The following is an 18,677-nucleotide window of genomic DNA, read 5'->3' on the forward strand; positions in this document are numbered from 1 at the left end:
AAATGATTTGATAGGAGACTATACAACTAAAGATCAACTCTGAGAATGACAGATCACAATAAGCCTTTTCTCTCACAACCTCTCCCTTCTCCATTTTCCCATCCTCCCTACAGACGACCGATATTGTTAAGACAATAGGGCAAAACTGATGGCTTGGGAAATTGTGCCAGGGACAAAACCTGACATACACATACATGTACAAACCTCTGACATGCACCAGAGCTGGAAAATGAAGATTTAAGAATGATAACAATTAAAAAGATTGCTATAGACTAACATTTTAAAACAATTTATGTCATATGTTCAGAAGAATTCAAGGACCTGTAAAACAGCAATCATTATACTAGGGTTCCGGCCTCACTTCAGCTGTTACTTGTTTCTGCAATGTACGATAGGTCCAGCAGGAAACACCCAGCCAAATACAGTCAATAGCTTTGCAGCTGGGTTACACAAAAGATCTGAGCCACGGCTGTTCAAACTCCCTGCACTAAATCAGGAAAGGTTTTTTTTTTTCTACAGCTCTGGAATGCGTTTTTACCAAAAAGATAGGATCTCTCACCTGTCTTGATAAGAAACTCCATCCTAAACCAGAGAGAACTTTGCTGAAGCTTTATCTCAATTGAAGATAAGAGGTTCAGACAAAGTGGTACCTTCTAGTTGTTTCAATGGAAAATTAAGAAATGGTTCTTTAAATTGTCCAAGAATTCTTCTGACTGAAGCTGGCAGTCATGAGAGTGGAAGGAGAAAGGTGCGGAAGCTGGCATGCATGCAATTACAACCAGAGGCCAAGATTGGAACAAATGAGTAAGTAGTTCACCCTGCGGTTGTGACACTAGGCTGTTTTATAAATCAGACACATTTCCAACATCAGTGCTTTCACTGCTTTATGCTGTTGCCATATTCCAGTCTATAAGTTTAAAAATGTGTATAATCATGGACAAGTTTAAATGTAAATTCCAGAAATACATTGAGTTGAAGCTAACTGCTGTTATAATAGTTCTGAGTGTTTTGAAGTGTTTTATTTTCCTCATGAGGAGTTCTTTTTTTGCAAAGGTTACTCTTGGTCTAATTTTTCAGCCAGTAACTGATCTCAGTCAAGCATTCACAAAGCTGGGAAATGTTCCCTCGTGACTCATCACTTTTAATTACAAAGTAAGACATGACCCATAATTGGACTACATGTGGAAGAGCTTCCCTGGCATTTTGGAGGTCAGAAGTGTCTTCCACCTTCCAGCCATAGCACGTTGCTGCTGACTGCACAAAGGGTTGTAGCTCTTGTCAACAAAAAAAGCCACTTGGCCTGGTCCAAGCATTTGTATCACACAAGCAGAAGAAGCGTCTTCTGTATGCACTCTGCTACAGCTGGTAAAAGTCTGCAGCATGCGGCAAGGTATCTAGTGGGCTTCAAGGCATTCCTGGCATTTACTAGTAGTATTTCTCTCCATACGGCTGCTGTAAAATAGCAGTGTAAATACTACAGAACTTCTCTACAAGGTAACACTGTATTTCAGTCTCACCAGCAACTTCACATAATCAGTATTATTAGATTAGGATTGATTACTGTGTAATGAGTTACACAGTCAAGGGCTCTGAATATCGCACTGGCTGGAGTTTTGTCATTTTCCTTGCAAGCTGAAAAGAAATCTTAAGCACACATGGTGTCTGTGATTTTTCCTTAACACTTTAAATTTAAAACAGGGTGTTTTTTCTCATAGAGTGCTGCTTCTTTCAGAAAGAACTTGACTTACTAAGACAGAGAATCTACTTTTCTCTGCCACAGAAAAAGTAGTCAGAGAATTTCAGGAGAAAGAGACATGTGATACGAGTTGCAGCTGCTGGGAATTCAGGACCTGAAAAGTCACAGGTCCATCCCAAATCTAGTAGAAGCAGGATAATGTTGTTATAGGGAATTCAAACTGTTTTGCTGTTTTTAATAAAAAATAAAACAAGAATCCTGAGGTTATGTAGAAACTGTGTATTTTCTTGATAAAAGTTGTTCATGGCATCATTGTTGCACTGGAGTTGACTATTCGAGTCAGTTTTGGGAGGAGATCTTAACTGAAAATCAGCACAGAGATCAACAATCTCTGGATATAGCACAGTATTATGGTCTAACTCAGCAGTTTACCAAATTCTAATGATTAACTAATTTTAACATTAGCAAACTATCTAGTTTAGCATATTGCAAACATATATATAACTTAACATCTATTTATGTATGTCCTGTAACTTAAATAGTCTGAACACAACATTAGATCACTTTAATATTTTTCAGACCAAAGTCTTTGTTTGAAGTCCCAAACCAAATTATTAATTTGACTAATGCAGTATTATGATTATCATATCTAAGATTTTCCTGGATGATTTTATTTTCTGAGGCTGTGTAAATATCCTTTATTTGCCCAGGATCAGGGAAACATAGCACACATTCTAATTTTGTATTCACCAGCTGTTAAATATCCTCTAGAGTTAGATATATTTCACTGTGGATAAAATTGATTTCAGCTGATTTGTCCTGATTGCCAGGGCCCTTAACCACCCTTTCCAGCCTCACTTGGTCCCTGCTGACTGGTCTGGGCCCCCCCATTTTAGTTAGCTCGGGGGGGGCCTCTGCTCTTTGCTTGAGCTGTGCTGTAGCACATATGTATGCTGGCTGTGATTTGCTCTGAAGTGCTCTGTAGACTTTTTGGTTCTGCTCATCCTTATGCCTGAGGGTTTTTTTTGAGACAACACCTGGAACCATCACCAGCTTTGCCCTGCTTGACTGCTGTAGGACTGTGGGTTGGTTGGTAAGATCCCTGCCTGCTGTTTGTTTGCAATTGGTTGCTGGCTCCTCTGGAGCAGCCCTGCTTCTGAGGTTCCCTAACACCTGTATCTTCAGTTATTGTGCTGGGTTGCCCAATTTCAAGGAAATAATTTTATATCTTGCTGACCTGAGATCAACTTCAGGCTGTATCTCACTGATTTTATTTTAGGTATAAGATCTAAATAAGTCTATAGCAAGCATTATTAATAGATATCAAGAAATCAAAGTACAATCTCTTTTGTAGTAGTAGTCACAAATATGGTATCTCACTAGCATGTTATTCCTTATAAAATATTCAGAATGGCTTTACAAGCTAACCATACTGTACAAGGATAACTGTATTTGGTGTTTGAAAAATGGTCATCATTCATGTATTTCATGAGGTGAGCTGCTCCTTGCTGCTCTGTAGCTCGAAGCAGCTTAGAGCAGAAAGTGAGTATGCAGGAGAGGCTCCAGCCTCAGTGACAGAATTCTTTTGAGGATGCAGATGTTTCTTTTTCTTTTTTTTTTTCCTCTGATGGGAAAAACACAAACAACAGAGTAGAACTACAGACAAGTGAGAGTGATGCATTTGAATGTGTCTTTTATATAGCCTAATCCTTCTGCATAGGGGTTTGGTGTATTATTGTAGATTTGACGTGAATCTCCATACTGCTCACCTGCTGCATGTCACTTTGGTTTGGATAGCCAGCAAGTCTGTCACAGCTGAGCACCAAATACCCTTCGCTTCTTAAAAAATTCCAAACAATGGCTGGTCCTTGGGGTGGCTTTGAACCATGTGTGAGTTGGTTTAGGGGATCAGCCTAAAACTACTCTCAGCTACAACTCCTGAACTGTATATAAGGTATTCTCAACACTGCATACTGATTTTATTCTATTGTTGTGAATTGGTAACTAATGTAGCCTTAGTTTGGTCATAGCCTGAACTGTTTGCCTTACTAGCAACACAGTAATATTCAAACTCCTTCAAAGCAGACAGAGGCATGACCCTATTTTTGATTTTTTTTTTCCTAATTAGAAATCTTGTGCTTTTAATTGTCTCAAGAGAAGATAAATCTATCCAAGTTGATCTAACTCTCACTCTATCCCAAATTCAATTATAAAGAATGCATGAATACATTGCCAGCTGCTAGGGCATTCTTCTTATTGTAGAATAATAGCAGGGAAAGTTCAGGGAACATGATTGCCACAAGCCCTTAACAATAATAATTAAAAAACCAAAACAATCTGTAGCCTTAGAAGCCATATATGAATTCTTGGGAAAGATCTTGTTTGGTTTTGAGATTGTGAAACATTCTATACAAGTCCCAGCTCTCTAACATCTTTAACCAAGTGTCATGTAAGCTAAGCAGAATGACTTCTATTACATATGAGTTTCATTTTCTCTTCCTTTCCTAACATTTCAGGAAAGATGCACTTGAATTTCTTTTCAGATCTTTCCTAAAGAAAAGGCCACCCAATATTAGGATTGCTATAGTGTTGCCTGACAGTATATGGAGAATGAAACTTCATAATAAATGTGAAGACTGCCCAACCTTGGAGTTTCATAGTCTGCATAGGGCAAAAAAGAGTATCAGAGGCAACGATTAGGGACATCGGTTTGCTTTGAGTCATTTCAGCCTCTGAGTCATTTCATCTTCTCAAGAAGGCATTTAGTACTGCACAGACAAAAGTGCTGGTTGTGGGGGCTGCTTGGAACAATTGAAGCAGCTTGCATTTCTGATCTTTATTATTAACATGTTTCAGTTGCCCCCAAGAACTTTGGCTAATCATGTTGTATTGTTGATCATAAAAGCCAGGAAAAACAACAACAGCAAAAAAAAGACTATGTTAGAGACCTTTAAAGAAACTGTCTGTGCTTCATACTTCTGAAACAGAAAAACAGACTGGATATATACGAAAGAAATACTTCAGTGGAGATACAGATGGAATTGTTTTGAACAGAACATAGTCTGTCCTTTTTCATAGTTTTCAGATATATAGAATTTGTAACAAGTCAGACATTGGAAGAATTACGCAAAGTGGATTAGTAAATTACATATGCCAGAAAGCATAACTTTATCACATTTGCTAGTGCCTGTTACCTATCTTCCAGGTGTAGAGGAGATTTCATACCGATGATTAATGCTTTAGCTATGGCAGCCCACAGTTGTGATTAGCCACATGGAAGTACAGGGTGACTCTTCTGGAGATCTGATAAAAGCTCAAACTACAAACTCGTTGCATCGCCACATTAGCTCTCATCACAGTTCAGATGCAATTGGCCTCCTGAAAGCTTGCAGGTTTGATGAGCACTGGCCAGTAAGGTGTTTTATGGGGCTCTTCAGTTGCTTAAGACAATAGATGAAATCACTGTTCCTAATTCTACTTCTCCCACTATTTATGTTAGGTCTTTGGGTCTATAAGCGGGAAATTGACACTGCTACACTGCTAATTGACTCTGGCGAGGTTTACTTATGAACCAATGTAACCTAATACAAATACTGACAGGTGAGGAAAAACTACTTGATTCTAGCATCTTTGGAAAGATTTACCACCACAGATAGCACTGTAAAGAATAATGGTGGTGTTGTGATGTTGCTACCTTGCTCTTGCCCAATTTCATTTTTATTTTCTGCTAAGGTATCACCTAACAAGGTGTTAGTTAGGTATACCTAACTCTGGTATAAACCAGAGGAATAGAGGGAGATATCCCTGAATACACCAACACAACTGCCTTGCCAATATGTGTGGGAGCAGGAAGACATAACAAAGCAAAACTAGGAGATGAAGTGGAGCCTTTCACCACTGTATAAGCAGACAAAATGGTAGTAGCATAAGCAGGGCTGCTTGTGTTCTTTTCTGGAGGACAGATTGAATGTTGAATTTCAGTGCATGCATGGTTTTCATTAAACTTTGTGTAACTTTTCATAGTTGATTTTTGTGAAAGCCCCCTGAGTTATTTATTAAGTAGTTTAAAGTTGTGGACTATGTATTCAGGATATAGGAGTTCTTACTTGTGCTTTAATGGTATGACTTGGAAAAAAAACAGTTTGGAAACTACAGTTTTATGGAATGTTCACTGTCAAGTGATCCTGTGTATAACTGGGTTATTTTGTGACTGTATCATGGATTGCTTCATGGTAGAACTCAAAGCTGGGAGCTATGCTACAATTATGTAGGACTTATTTTACCCAATGTAGGTCTTATTCATGCTTATTTAGCTTATAAAACTTCTGAAGTATGACAAGTATATAAAACTACTGTACATTAATAAACTAAACACTATTCTCACAAAGGTGTGAACAAGCAGGATATTTAGATTTTGTGGAAAACAAAGACGAAATTAAGTGGAATGTGTGGTAAAAAAAGAGTGATTTCTTGCAAGTGTAACAGTGCAAAGCAGGCAGTGTGAAGTTCCTGGTATGTCAGACTTTCTGCTCTGTCCTTTTCTTTCTTTCTAGTCGTAGTTACCCTTTCTCAAGGGTACAAGACAAAGCCACCCTGCTTTTGAGCTGAAGAGATCAGAGGTCAGCTACTAACTTGTTTTCAATAGCATGTAGGGAGAAAGGTTGATTGGACAGTCTTCAAGACAAACTGCTATTCCCAACATGAAGAGGCTTTGAGGACCTCGTTAGGACCAGGCTTGCAACTCCTTCCCTCTTGGCAGGGAGGCTCATGATGTTTTCTTAGCCGTGTCCCAATACTGGGGTACTCTTGCACGCAAGGTTACTCAGAGCTCAATATTCATTCTTAAGATGTTAGCAGTGATTTGGCTGTGGTAGATGGCTCTCTGCAAGGTTTTATGGTCTGCTGCTGTTTTGCATATTACTGTTGTGGGTTGGCAAGCAGGGCTTTGAGGCTCATGGGGTGAAGCTAATCCCTGCTTTTGCACTCTTGCAGAAATCCTGGCAAGACTTTAGGCCATGAAGGGAGTTGGATATAAGAGAAGCATTGGGGGGAGGTTAGAAACTGCATTTGAGACTCTGCTGGGAGTCTTAATACTGACAATTTGTGTTCAGTGCGATAAAGTGGAAAAAATGCTTGTTTAGGAAAGTTGACAAGAGACCAGGAAGATAAACTGTGCTGCTACAGATCAAGAACTCCTTCATGATACTTTACTTGACTGGATGGGCTTAGCTTACTATTTTAGAGCAAACAAAGCAACATTGCATTGTAATGCCAGAGAAAGTAATAGAGCACTTCCTGTACTTAAAATTCAATTCTACATTCCCTGCAGAAATACACATGGTTTTCAGTGAAATAAATACAGTTTAACATGTTTGGTATTAATATTATTGGGTCCTTGCTGTTTGTATGCTTTTTCGTGCCAGAATAATTTTATATGAGAAAAATATGTCTTGAAAGCTTTTGTACAGATGAAATGAAATACTTTTCACTGGGAAAATGCCTCCAGAAGGCCTCATGGGGTCTTCTGTGCTGTATACTAATTTATAATGTGACAGAGTGACTCAAACTGACCTTCACAAAATGTTTAGCTCCTTGCCATGTACCCAGTGAATGCCTTCTGTGGTAGGATTTCCATTTGTAAATCCAGCAAATCTAGGATGCCAAAGAATATACATGGGTGGGAAAGAGAAGTATTTCAAGTAGCAGGCTATGAAGGTGAATCTATATGACAGAATCTATATGAAAGGATGGGATGGTGGCTAAGTCACTGAGCAAAAGGTGCTAATTAATCCTGAGGACTGTAGTGATTTTTGCGTTTGTGCGTGCCAGGCCTCCCATGCATTCACCACGGAATACAACATGAGTGAACAGGTTTAGCACTAAGAAGTCAGGACAGGGAGCTCAAAAAGATAAGGTAATAGATTGTGACAAGTTGAATGATGGTTTGGTTGGTTAGGAGCAGATTACTTGAGATATGCAGAGTAAGACTGATTCTTTGCAGTTACCACTTTTGTGTCCCTGATTAGAGGGGGCAAAAAAACTTGTTAGCTCACATCTAACCAAAACACTAGTATCTGATATGATTATTTAAGACATGTATTAAGTCTGTATCATGAAGTCTAACACTAATGACATACAGCAATGGCAGGCATAATGAGTTAAAAGGTAAATGCCAAAAAGCCAAGGTCTCAATTGCAGGGCAGGATGTTTGGGTGTGCATAGGAATTGGAAACTGGTTGATAAAAGGGCTGAAAGATTAGTTATCAGGGTCTACTTTAGCGCATTGCTTCTCCTGCAGGTTTCAGCTGGTCTCTTGCATAGCAGGCTCTTTGATATTTGAATCTAATGAGTCCCATAAGCACAAAAGACAGTGGGGCTGTAATCATAGCACTAGGTCCCAAAAGCAAACTGGATGGTTTTGTGAGGAGGCAAGTTGTGTGGGAAGGCACCTGGAGGACTGCAGAATAACATACTATCTCTGAGGCATCAACATGAAAGTTAGTACCAACTTGCTATGCGATCAAATAACTACTTTCTAACACAAGCATATGTGCAATATGTTGTCAGTTACTGCAAACTAAGATTTGCCTCATGTGGATGCAGACCATTTCTGTAAGTAAAAACTGAGCTTAGTACAATTAATTTGTTCCATTCCCCCATGTAGCCAGGCTCTGTAACTGCAACTCCTCTTGATTCTAAAGCTATCAGTCTTTTACTAAATTTTATACATACGACATTTTCAGAATTTCTCATGTGCTTTTACCAAAAGCATATTCCCTTTGTATCTTTTCCAGTATCGGGAAACTTTGGTTGTGGCATGCTGTTTCCTTCTCTTATAACAATCTGGTATATCATAATACTTCTTGTCTATTTCTGACCTCCTTCTTACCTGCCCAAATCTCTGATTTACACGCTCATCTTTTGAAGCAAATAATTTTTAATATTGGTCTTTACTGCAAACCAGCACCATTATTTTTGTTCAAGATCCATCGGACTTCTTTCTAATTGTTTTAAAGAGAACATTGCTTTTGCAGAAGCTGGCATTTTAGAGTGCTTTTCAGTTCTGAAAATGTTTTAAAACTATTTTTTTCTGTCATCTTAGGTCTTATATTTCACAACATGGCAAACACTGCAAGTGGGGGGAAAAAGACTGCTCTAAATGATTGTTTCCTGAATTCTTCTACTGGTATCTATACATAGTTATTTGGTGACATAATTATAGCTTGTGTATGTGTACTGAGATAAATTTATATGAATCTGCTCTGATACTAGCAGAAACTTAGCTACAGTAGTGTAGGCTGTGCAAACACATTAGGGGATCAGATGAATCCAGAGTCACTGTAGCTAAGATGCTAAGGTTTTAACTGGTCTATTGGTTTCCAGTTTGGACAACTTCTTGAGCTGCAGCCACTCTTGGAGTCTGCAGCCAGACGTATCCCTGGACTGCCATGAGTCTCTCAGCGCTAGCAGGCCAAAGTACAAGGCATATAGGATCTGTAAAGGCATTTTCTCAAAATTTGAGATCGCAGAGGGTTGAGTCTGAGAGCCTCACCTACATTAATGGTCCTACAAGTATCATTCTCAATATAAAATGGCAGAGTCTGTCCTATAGTTGTTATATTCAACAGTTCTGCTACACATATTTAGACACAGGCAAAATTACAGGCAGGTTTGGGAGCCACAAGTCTTGCTTGCACAGTAGCTTAACAAAGTCTGTAGAAATATTGTGAACATGTGCGACTTACAGGGGCCTTATTTTTAGAGAAAAGTAATACATTTAGTTTACCTTGCAGTTGAACAGTCATACGCTATTTGTTAACTCCCACACACACAATCTCCTCAAGGGGGCACTATTGGTTTAAGCAGAATATAGAGTAGGTGCAGTTTCATCTTGTTTTTACTTTGTAGTACGCTGACAAAAAAGGCTTAGGAGTCTCCTAGAATGATTTTCAAACCCAAGTAAAATGTTACAGAAGGCAAAGGATCTCAGAAGAATTTATTTGGTAATGTAGAGAGAGTTTCCTGCTTGGTGTCTTCTTCAGCTTCCCAAACCCATGATAATTAAATGAACTGCAATTTATTTCTAGAACTGTACGCTACTAACTTTCTCATACTACCTCTTGAGGAACAGCTGGATTTTTCCTTTACTGCATTGGTATTAAGCACTGGGTTCACTATTAGTACATCAAAGAGCAGATGTATAAATAAATTATGTATTATGGCACTGGCATCAGAAAGCAAGACAAGAAAAAATGGCATCAAAGAAAAGGTTACATTAAACCCCGATTTTTACTTTTGTTATTACTGTCTTGCTGCAAGAAGATTTAGTAGATAAAACTGAACTACATCCAGGGCCCTGGAGTGAGAAATTCCTCTGAAGAAACAAGCCTTGTATTCATCACAAAAAGGATTAGCAGTTCCTAAATGCCTCACTAATTTCTTAAACACTGTTCATGCCGCTATAAAGGAAACTATAGCACTGGTAATACCTCACTGTTTCTTGCTTCTGCTTGGCTTTATTAAGAAAGACAGAACCAGTGAAAGAAATAATGAGACAGAGCAAAAGATCAGAGCCTAGAGCAGAGCAGTTACGAAGTTGAGTCAATCTGAATCATTTGCAAGAGGATATATCCACTCAGTGGAAGGATCCGCTCTGAAATGTGTACTAAGAAAAAAAAGCCTCACAAGCTGGAGGCATGTCAATCACCATTTTTAATGGAAGCTATGGATGAATTGAATAAAGTATCAAGGGTTCAGATGCTGATAACTTCTGAGTCAGAGGTTACTTTTGTGCTATTTCCACTATGAGTACTCATGCCTTTTGCAACAGCTTCTGCTATTCTGCCAGCTGCTATCTATTCTGTGCTCCATATGCACCACCCTAGGATGAAAGCTTCAGCTCCAGCAGAGATCTCATCAGAGTCAGAAGACCTCTTGATACTTCGAGATAATTATTATTATTAGTGCCACCACCCCTTTTGGGGGACTGTCAGCCTAAACTATAGTACAAAATTGGCTATCCCCATTTGTTAATTTTGTTTGTAAAATACTCCTCTGAGGGAGAGGGAATAAATGTTACCATTAAGGACTTAAATAGGCTTTCAGATGAAATACCATAACCAGCTGCAGGTCAGCAACAAACCATTCTTTGTTAAGGTGTTTTCCTTTTACAGAGATACAGATTTAACAAGCTGAATAATCTCATCTTTTTAAGGCAGACTGTTAAGGTGGACTACTTCTATAATCAAAAATACTCTATAGTTCATAGGAGCAGAAAGGAACAATAAGGAACAGTTCTTTCCAGCTGTGCATTATTTTTCATACAAAATGTTCTGAAATGACCTGTGAAAAGGGCTACAATATCCTCCTGGTTATGGTTAACATTTTACACGTTTTTCTCCTGTTACTAATATTTAAAAGTAATAATCTTAAGCAAAAATAAACCCTTTCTGGCCCCCACAAAAACTATCAAACTGGAATCAAGGCCAATATACATAGAAATTGGAAGTGTAATCTTACCCAGGTTATTAAAAAATAAAATAAAATCAATTTTATTCCTAATATTATAAGCACTGAAAAATCAGTAGTTTGGTATATTCAAAGGCAATTTCACAAAAACAAACAAACCCACAAACCTGACATCTCAACATAAGCCTGAAATTACAGGGAGAAATTACTCTCTTGCCAAACCATCCTTTGACCTTTAAGCCACCAGCACACTATGCTATACCCTTAACTCAGATAACATCACACATTTTGTTAGAGCAGGATGTAAATATCATTAAGAACTTTAGTATTGTATAATCAATTTAGTTTGAAAAAAAAGGCAATTTATGGGTATATCAAGCATGCAAGAAGAATCTACACAAGGAAGATGAAAAAATATTTATATACTGGAAAGGAATATACAGGAAACAGCTGTTGATAATGACAGTGGTTCAGAAAAGCCTAAATAAAATGAGTAAAAGGATCGCTAGATTTTAGCTCATGAAAATTGTCATTGAAATTATCTGAGTACAAACTTAAAAAAATAGGGTAAATTTGGATTTAAAAAAATGGTAAAAAAAATAGAATAAAATCAAGAGGATATGAGAGGGAAATAGCTATAAAGTTTAGATTTTTTTTTAAACATGTGATACGGTCACGTTATTTTTAATCACTTCTGCATAACATCACATTAATATTTAGCATAACAGTACCTACCACGCTGATTGAATAAATAATATGAACCTTGGATTTCCTTCTCAAGACTAGTAATAGTTTATAGAAAATAACTTAGGTATTGTTACTATAAGCCATTGGGTCACTCAGTAGACTTAATATAAGAGAAGATAATATGAATGTGCCAATAATTGTGTGCTACTAAAACCAGCCCTAGCATGTACTGTGATTCACCAAACCTACTCTGAATCAATGGTCTAGAATTATGAGGAGCCTTTACAAACCTTTGTGGCATAATATTTTCCAGACGTGAACAGGAATAGGAATTCCAATTTTGTGCTCACCTTCAATTAAACTAAACTCACAATTAAACTGGTATCATGGTGAATTAAACCATCTGGATGTTCAGTGTTCAAACAAAGGGCTCTTGCAGTTAACAGTGGCTTCTGAAAGAGGTGTGAATGAGTAGGCTGTTCCCAGTTGTATGTGGCTTGTGATCCATCCTTGCAAGAAGCTTGATGAGGAATGCTATCTAGTAATTGCAATTACCAATATTTTTTTATTCACCAGTAGTTATCTTTTCTTGACCTTTTATTTTTTCTATTAATTAGCCCAAATGTTTTAGTGTCTTTTTAGTGTAGTAAAAGAATAATTTGTGTATTCTTCTTCCACAAGCACGTTGAAAGAATTTCCCAAAGGCAAAATACGACTTTCTTAAAAGCTTTCTCTGTATGAAATTCTAGTGAAACAATTAAAAAGCTGTTTTCAGAGGTAAATAATTTGACATATACCCAGGGGTAAAATCAGACATGAAAATGAATAGATATTCGTAAGAAAGAGCTCAGAAGAACAGATTTGATTAGAGTATTATTCTAGTACAGTTACATTCTTTGTGTTGTGTATTTTTCATTCTTATGGGCATAACAAAGTCTGAAAGAAACTGAAATCTCAAGCACAAAGTACTCCATCCAATTCATTATTTACTGACCTTGGGAAGATCCTAAACAGCAGCTTCAGATGGTGAGGAATGCCTCTCTAATGAGACAGGCTAACATTAAAGGTGACGCAAAGCTCTGTGTGAAATGGAAGCTAATAACCTCTGCTGAGCTGATAAATACGGGTTTCATGGCAGCGATGCCCAAGCTAGTGGGGTCAAGTGACATTGAGGCTGTGAAAATGTTGAAAGTAAGGAGGTACCAGTGAGAGTCCAAGGCAAAGGATAGGGAGGCAATTAACCAGTAACATGGTGCTGGGTGAAGAGAAGTAAACGATGTCATAATAAAATGGAATTGGATTTTGACAAGGTAAATAAGTTTTCCACAGGTGGGTACAAAACCTCTTCTGCTTTGTGAAGTTGAATGGTGAGTGTGCTCTAAACTGAAGGAAAACACTAGAGATGAAAATCAGCTCAACATTTCTGTGCATTAGGGATGTAAGATGGCATAGTGCTGTAGATATAATTATATTGTCTTGCTTTCCCAGGCACCTATCTGCATATACACAGCTAGCTGTAATTGCTAATGATTATCAGACTGGGCTGCACTTTGCTGCTTCTCAGAGGAGATGCAGAGCGTGCCCTACAATTCATCTTTCTGACCCAGTTCATAAGAAACACTACTCGTACTGGCAGGAACTTGTTTGACAGAAGGCATGTCAGCAAGAGCTTTTGCTCTGTCTCACTCCACTGGCCACACCAGAAGTTAGTACCAAAGCTATTGTCCCAGAAAACTGCTGTTCTTGCTGTAATGTTTAAGGCTTGCTTTAAAAAAAATAATTAAAAATCCTATTTTCTGCGTAGCAAAAGGAAGTTGAGAGATGATATTAGTAGACAGTAGCTAAGTAGATTAAAGTCTAAATGTTCACAGATGAATGTTTTATTGGCTAAGTAGGAAAAAGACCTGAATGAATATAATACTAAGGTCAAATGCATTTTTAAGATATTTGTTGGACATTCTTAGGTGTCTAAGCCTATGGAAATATCTAAGAATAATAATTAAATTTTAAAACCGGGAGGTATTTTGCTGTCTATTTTTGATCAAATCAGATAACTTGCCACAACAACATCCTTCCTGCCAGTCTGACCAATTGAAAAGGAACAAAAAGTCCTAAGTACCTCTCTTCAGATGAACAGCAATACTAAATATAGTAGTTTCACCAAATGCTTTGCAGTTTAAGTATCAACATAGTTTTTAGATTAAATTAATACTTAAGAGATAAAAAAAGTTGTCTAGGGTACAATTCAGTGAGTTAAAACAGGAGTCAGAATCTGGCTCTCAAATGACATTGCAGTTCTACCCCTGTCAACATATAGCATTGAATTCTCTTCATTTTCAAAAAATTTAATATGTTTAAAAAACATAGTTAAGTACTTAAATATGGAATTTATTATAATCATAGTCATTGTTTTTAATAAACAATTATTGGCAGTCACTGCTAGTTTTGTGTGAATCTGCTGGATGGTACTTTTAACTGTAATTCATCTGAAATATCCAAGTGGCTCAGTAATCAGATGTGGATGGGTTACCTAGATACGCCTGGAAATGGTAAACATCAGCTTTTGCAATTAGCGTTCTGCCTGCTAAGATGTTCTGATGAATTTGCATTGAGGCTGATGCAGAGAACTGTTTGGTATCGCGGATATCCATATAAAATATTCCCTTTCTGCCATTTCTATACCTATTGCTTGTTATTTGGTACAATTGGACATAAGCTGTAAAATGTCTGCTTAAAAAAAGGGAAAACCCCACTCTTCCCAAGTCCCTACTGTTTTTTGTTTGTTTCACTCAAAATACTCTTATTAAAATACTCTGAGGTTACTTACAGTTCTTAGTCGGAAATTTCCCTCAAAGTTGATGGAAATTTCAGCTACATTGAAGCTGACACACTCATGGGGAAGAAATCTTCAAGAATTGTTTTGAAATTTCCACTTCATTCTTCATGCCACAGAAGGATTTCCCCTTCTTTCCAGTTCTGTGAAACAAAAAGAAACTTTTAGTCTAGTGTACTTTCTGGGATCTTTGGAAATTCCTAGCCATACTTAGACTTGGACTCTTGGTGCCCTTGCTCTTTCTGGTATTGTCCCATCTATTCCTGTAGCCATGGTTTGATGGGGAAACAGATTTCTCTGGGAGCAAACGTAAGAACAGGTGAGGTGACTGTCCTTCTCATTAGCTTGTAATTTCCAATGACCACATTTGATTCCTGTTTTGTATTCTTCATGAGGCCCTGCAAAGGTGTAGCAACATGGCAGTGCAGATCAGTAGGTTGAAAAAAGCAGCAAGTGCTTTCTCCGCCACCTCTTTCCTTTGCTTCTCTACAAGAGGAAGAGAAAACCACTGTCTCATGCAGCAGCTGAAGACGGGTAATTACGTTTACATTCTTGTCACAAATCAGTCCCTTCCCTTAGCTCAGTGTGGGCAGGGCTAACCAGAAATCATTTGACAAACTCTGACAAGGTAAATGGCGCTGTAAACACAGTTATGCTTTCATGCTGTCTGCAGACTTGAGGCTTTACTCTGTGTTCCTGTTCCTTTCATTTTGCAAAAACTGGCATAGAAAATTATGCTTAAAAAAAAAGTGAGATCATGAAACAATTCTGTAACTTGCAGAGCTGGGGTCTAGGCACAGAGACATTGTTCGTAACAATTTCAGTGTCCTCGGTGTAGAACTTTTGATGTGGTACCAGAGGAGATGCGATGGAAATGAGACAGAAATACTTTACCTGTAAAAGAACAAACACAACAATTCAAGTATAAAGGTAAATCTCTAAATCTGTTCTTTCAAAAGTAGTAGGCCACATGCTATTACATAAAGACAGGTCTGTTTTAGATCATGAAGATGTGAAAAAACAAGGTTGTTCTCCCTGTGCATTTAGACATTACAGAAAGTGTAAACTTTTACAGTTCCAAAAAATTACTGAATACATGTTCCTGGAATACTTGAAACAATTACAGCTATTTAATGTTTCTACATTTTATTATTTCAAAGTCAAAGAATCATTCCAACTATCTTGCCAGTTCTGTTATAACCAAAATATAGTATTTTACTTTTAAAAGAGAAAATAAAGATGAAATTTCAAAGTGAATCACACTGTATGGAGAACTAAATGTGTCCCAGTTACACTTGAGAGCTTGAGGTGTGATCTTTATGAGGGGTACAGTGCTGGGAGTATGGGAGGATAGGCAAAGATGGGCTCTTATAACTTGAGGTGGCCTGCTGGCTTGCTAATTGAGGAAGCAGTACCAGTCTGAGCATATACCTTGGCAAACTCCTGAGTGAGATCCATCCTGGGGACAGGGGGAGTGGTGGGAAGAAGATTCCAGTCAGATTTCAGCTCCTATTTTGAGACATAAGCAACCACTTACTCCCAGTCTTCTCTATTTCTGGGTAAGTTAACCCAAGCTGCCAACTTACTCAGCTGGTACTGAACTGTAGTAACAAGGTTCCTGGATTTACTACTTTAAGTGTAGTCATTAAACTTGCTTTTAGGAGTCTCACCAGGTAAACAGTGCTAAAACAAGGCAGCCAAAAATATAACAAGCTGCACATTATAGTGATGTTGCCTAGCCTCCTGAAGTGGAACCATGATTTCTAAATATTGCCTACATTAATACTGATCAAGACTCCTGACAGTTAGGGTAAAGATGGAAGCTGTTCATGTTCAACTTAGGCTCAGAAAACTCAAAAGGAAAAAAAAATCTCAATTCAAGTGTGGTCTGAAAAAAAAAAAAGGCAAACAAACACAGGTTCAGCACCAGCTTCCTGTCCTATGACAAATAGTCTCACCTCTCTTAGATGGTTGCGTTTTAAATAACCAGCTTGCATCATGGCAGCTGAGCTCCAGCAAATAAGTGAGCTGGTCCAGGAGAGCTGCAACTGGTCAGGCCTGGCTAGGCCAGTATGCATGATCCATGTCCCTGCTGGTACTCACAGCTAGGTGCAGAGGTGATGAACAGTAAATAAAGGCAACCAAAGAACTGCTAGCTTGTCTGGTTTCTTGTAGTTATTACCATATAGTAATAGTATAATACAGTAAAATATAGATATTCGTTTTGGCAATTCACTCTGATTACAGTATACACCTGAAAATGAGGTAAATAATCTTACATTTAGCTTGACAAAACATAAGCTGCAGAAACTATGAAGCTCCTCCACACGCTTTTAGTGCTGTTAGTCTAAAAGGAGGAAAAAATGCTAAGGATCAGGACTGTTTCTGGGAACCTTTTATGAGTTTTTTTCTTGTGTTAATTTCAGGTTCTTATGAGGAAGTGGCAATCACCTGAGACAAACTAGCTTACAAAATATTTCATAAAAACATTACACAATATTTATCCAAATAGAATAGTCTGATTGAAGGAACAGTGACCAATAGAAATGCTGGGAATGCACACAAACTGGATTGTGTGGATGCAAGTAAAAACTAAAACTGTTGAATCAAATCTTTATCTCAATATGATGCTAACTCAGTATAAAATATTTCTCAGGAATTCATTAACGAGCTGGTGTTATTTGCATGTGACTATTATATTGGCTATCAACTTATTCTAGCCAGTCTTTAATTCCTAGCAACTACTTTACACCAAAATCATTATTGCCTATTTAGAGCCCACAAGAAACAAACTGATGGGCCAGGGAAGTTCCATAGTATTGCACGCACAGTGGCATATTAGGGACTGTTGCCAGATACAGGGAACCTAGCAGTTTGTTATTCAAGCTTTTATAAAAATGCTTTTGTAGTTGTCTTTAAGGGCTAGTAGTTTATTGACAGTTATTTCACCCATGGATCACCAGGTTATTATTCTGGTCCAAGACCACGGATTTTTCCTTGCACTCTTACTTTTGTTTTACTGGAGGACTACAATATTCACTCCAAAGATCTTGTTTGGGGGGGGGGGACACACCTGATTATTGTTTAGAATATGTAAATCATTCAACCATCAATTCAATCATTCATTTTATTTTAAAAAATCACCCCTGGAATAGAAATTACATACTAATATTTCAAGGTCCATATTTTTTCTAATTTTACTTAAACTCTCTCCTCAGTTTCATCTATGGGGAAAAGGTCACGAAGGGGATTTTCTCTAATCTTGGACAATTAGGACAAATACTACCTCCAGTATTTGGGTCAGAAAACCTAATCTGCGGCTATTGCTCTGATGTTTTTCAAAGACTTAATTTCAGCACCTGCATTGCTTTGTGCACTTTAGTGTGTGTGTGTAAAACTAAAGGTATTTCGAAAAATATTACATGGAAGAGAAACTGGATTTAGTTTAAGAATTTGAGATGCTTCGTCAATAATCTGCATAATCTATGATGCAGATACGGCCCCGTGCGTTAATGCAGCACTTGAGGTTTGAAACGCGCAAGTGGCAGGAGCTCGCTTGAGGACAATAGCCTAGCTAAGCAAATTGCCTGTCATCCTTCGCTTTCCTGTTACCAGTTCGCCCCCCTCCCTGCGCTAAGGCCCTCCAGAAAGCGGGATTTTGTGCTAGCCTGGGTGTGTCTGGGTTTCACCTCTGAGAGAGAAAGCCTCGCCTCCCCTCCCCGTGTGCCGGGGCTGCGGAGGGAGCGCCTCAGCCACCGTTTTCCCCCTCAAAGCCCTCAACGACTCCCCTTTTACTTCCCCTCCTATCCCCCTTCCCCATTCTCCCCCCGACCCATTATTTCTTCACGGACACCTTTTTCCCAGAGGAGCCCCGGGTCTGCTCCCGCTGCTCTCCTCCTGCTGCCGGGGTCTCCCCCCTCAGCCGCCCCCCCCCCCCCGAGCCGAGGCGGCGCAGCCGTTGGGCCCGCTCGCGCCCCTCCGCAACGGCCGTGA

At 38.5% G+C, this 18,677-nt stretch overlaps 1 protein-coding gene and 1 long non-coding RNA gene across 2 annotated transcripts in view; one reads left to right on the top strand and one right to left on the bottom strand.

Annotated features, from left to right (window-relative positions):
* Positions 1–2,630: 2,630 nt before the first annotated feature.
* Positions 2,631–18,677, top strand: part of CCDC88A (coiled-coil domain containing 88A) — a 101,643-nt gene continuing 85,596 nt past the window's right edge. Inside the window, exon 1 of the mRNA XM_080587475.1 lies at positions 2,631–2,789. The gene's annotated coding sequence lies outside the window, so the exon portion shown is untranslated. The remainder of the gene's footprint in view (positions 2,790–18,677) is intronic.
* On the bottom strand, positions 2,807–18,669 carry LOC308193188. The gene is made up of 4 exons (XR_013949449.1): positions 18,538–18,669; positions 16,116–16,193; positions 14,679–14,827; positions 2,807–7,348 (listed from the first exon to the last, which is right to left on the bottom strand). It is a non-coding gene; the product is annotated as an uncharacterized lncRNA (long non-coding RNA).

Source organism: Anser brachyrhynchus (genome assembly GCF_964034855.1).
Source record: "Anser brachyrhynchus genome assembly, chromosome: 3".
In the NCBI taxonomy this organism is placed as follows: Eukaryota; Metazoa; Chordata; class Aves; order Anseriformes; family Anatidae; genus Anser; species Anser brachyrhynchus.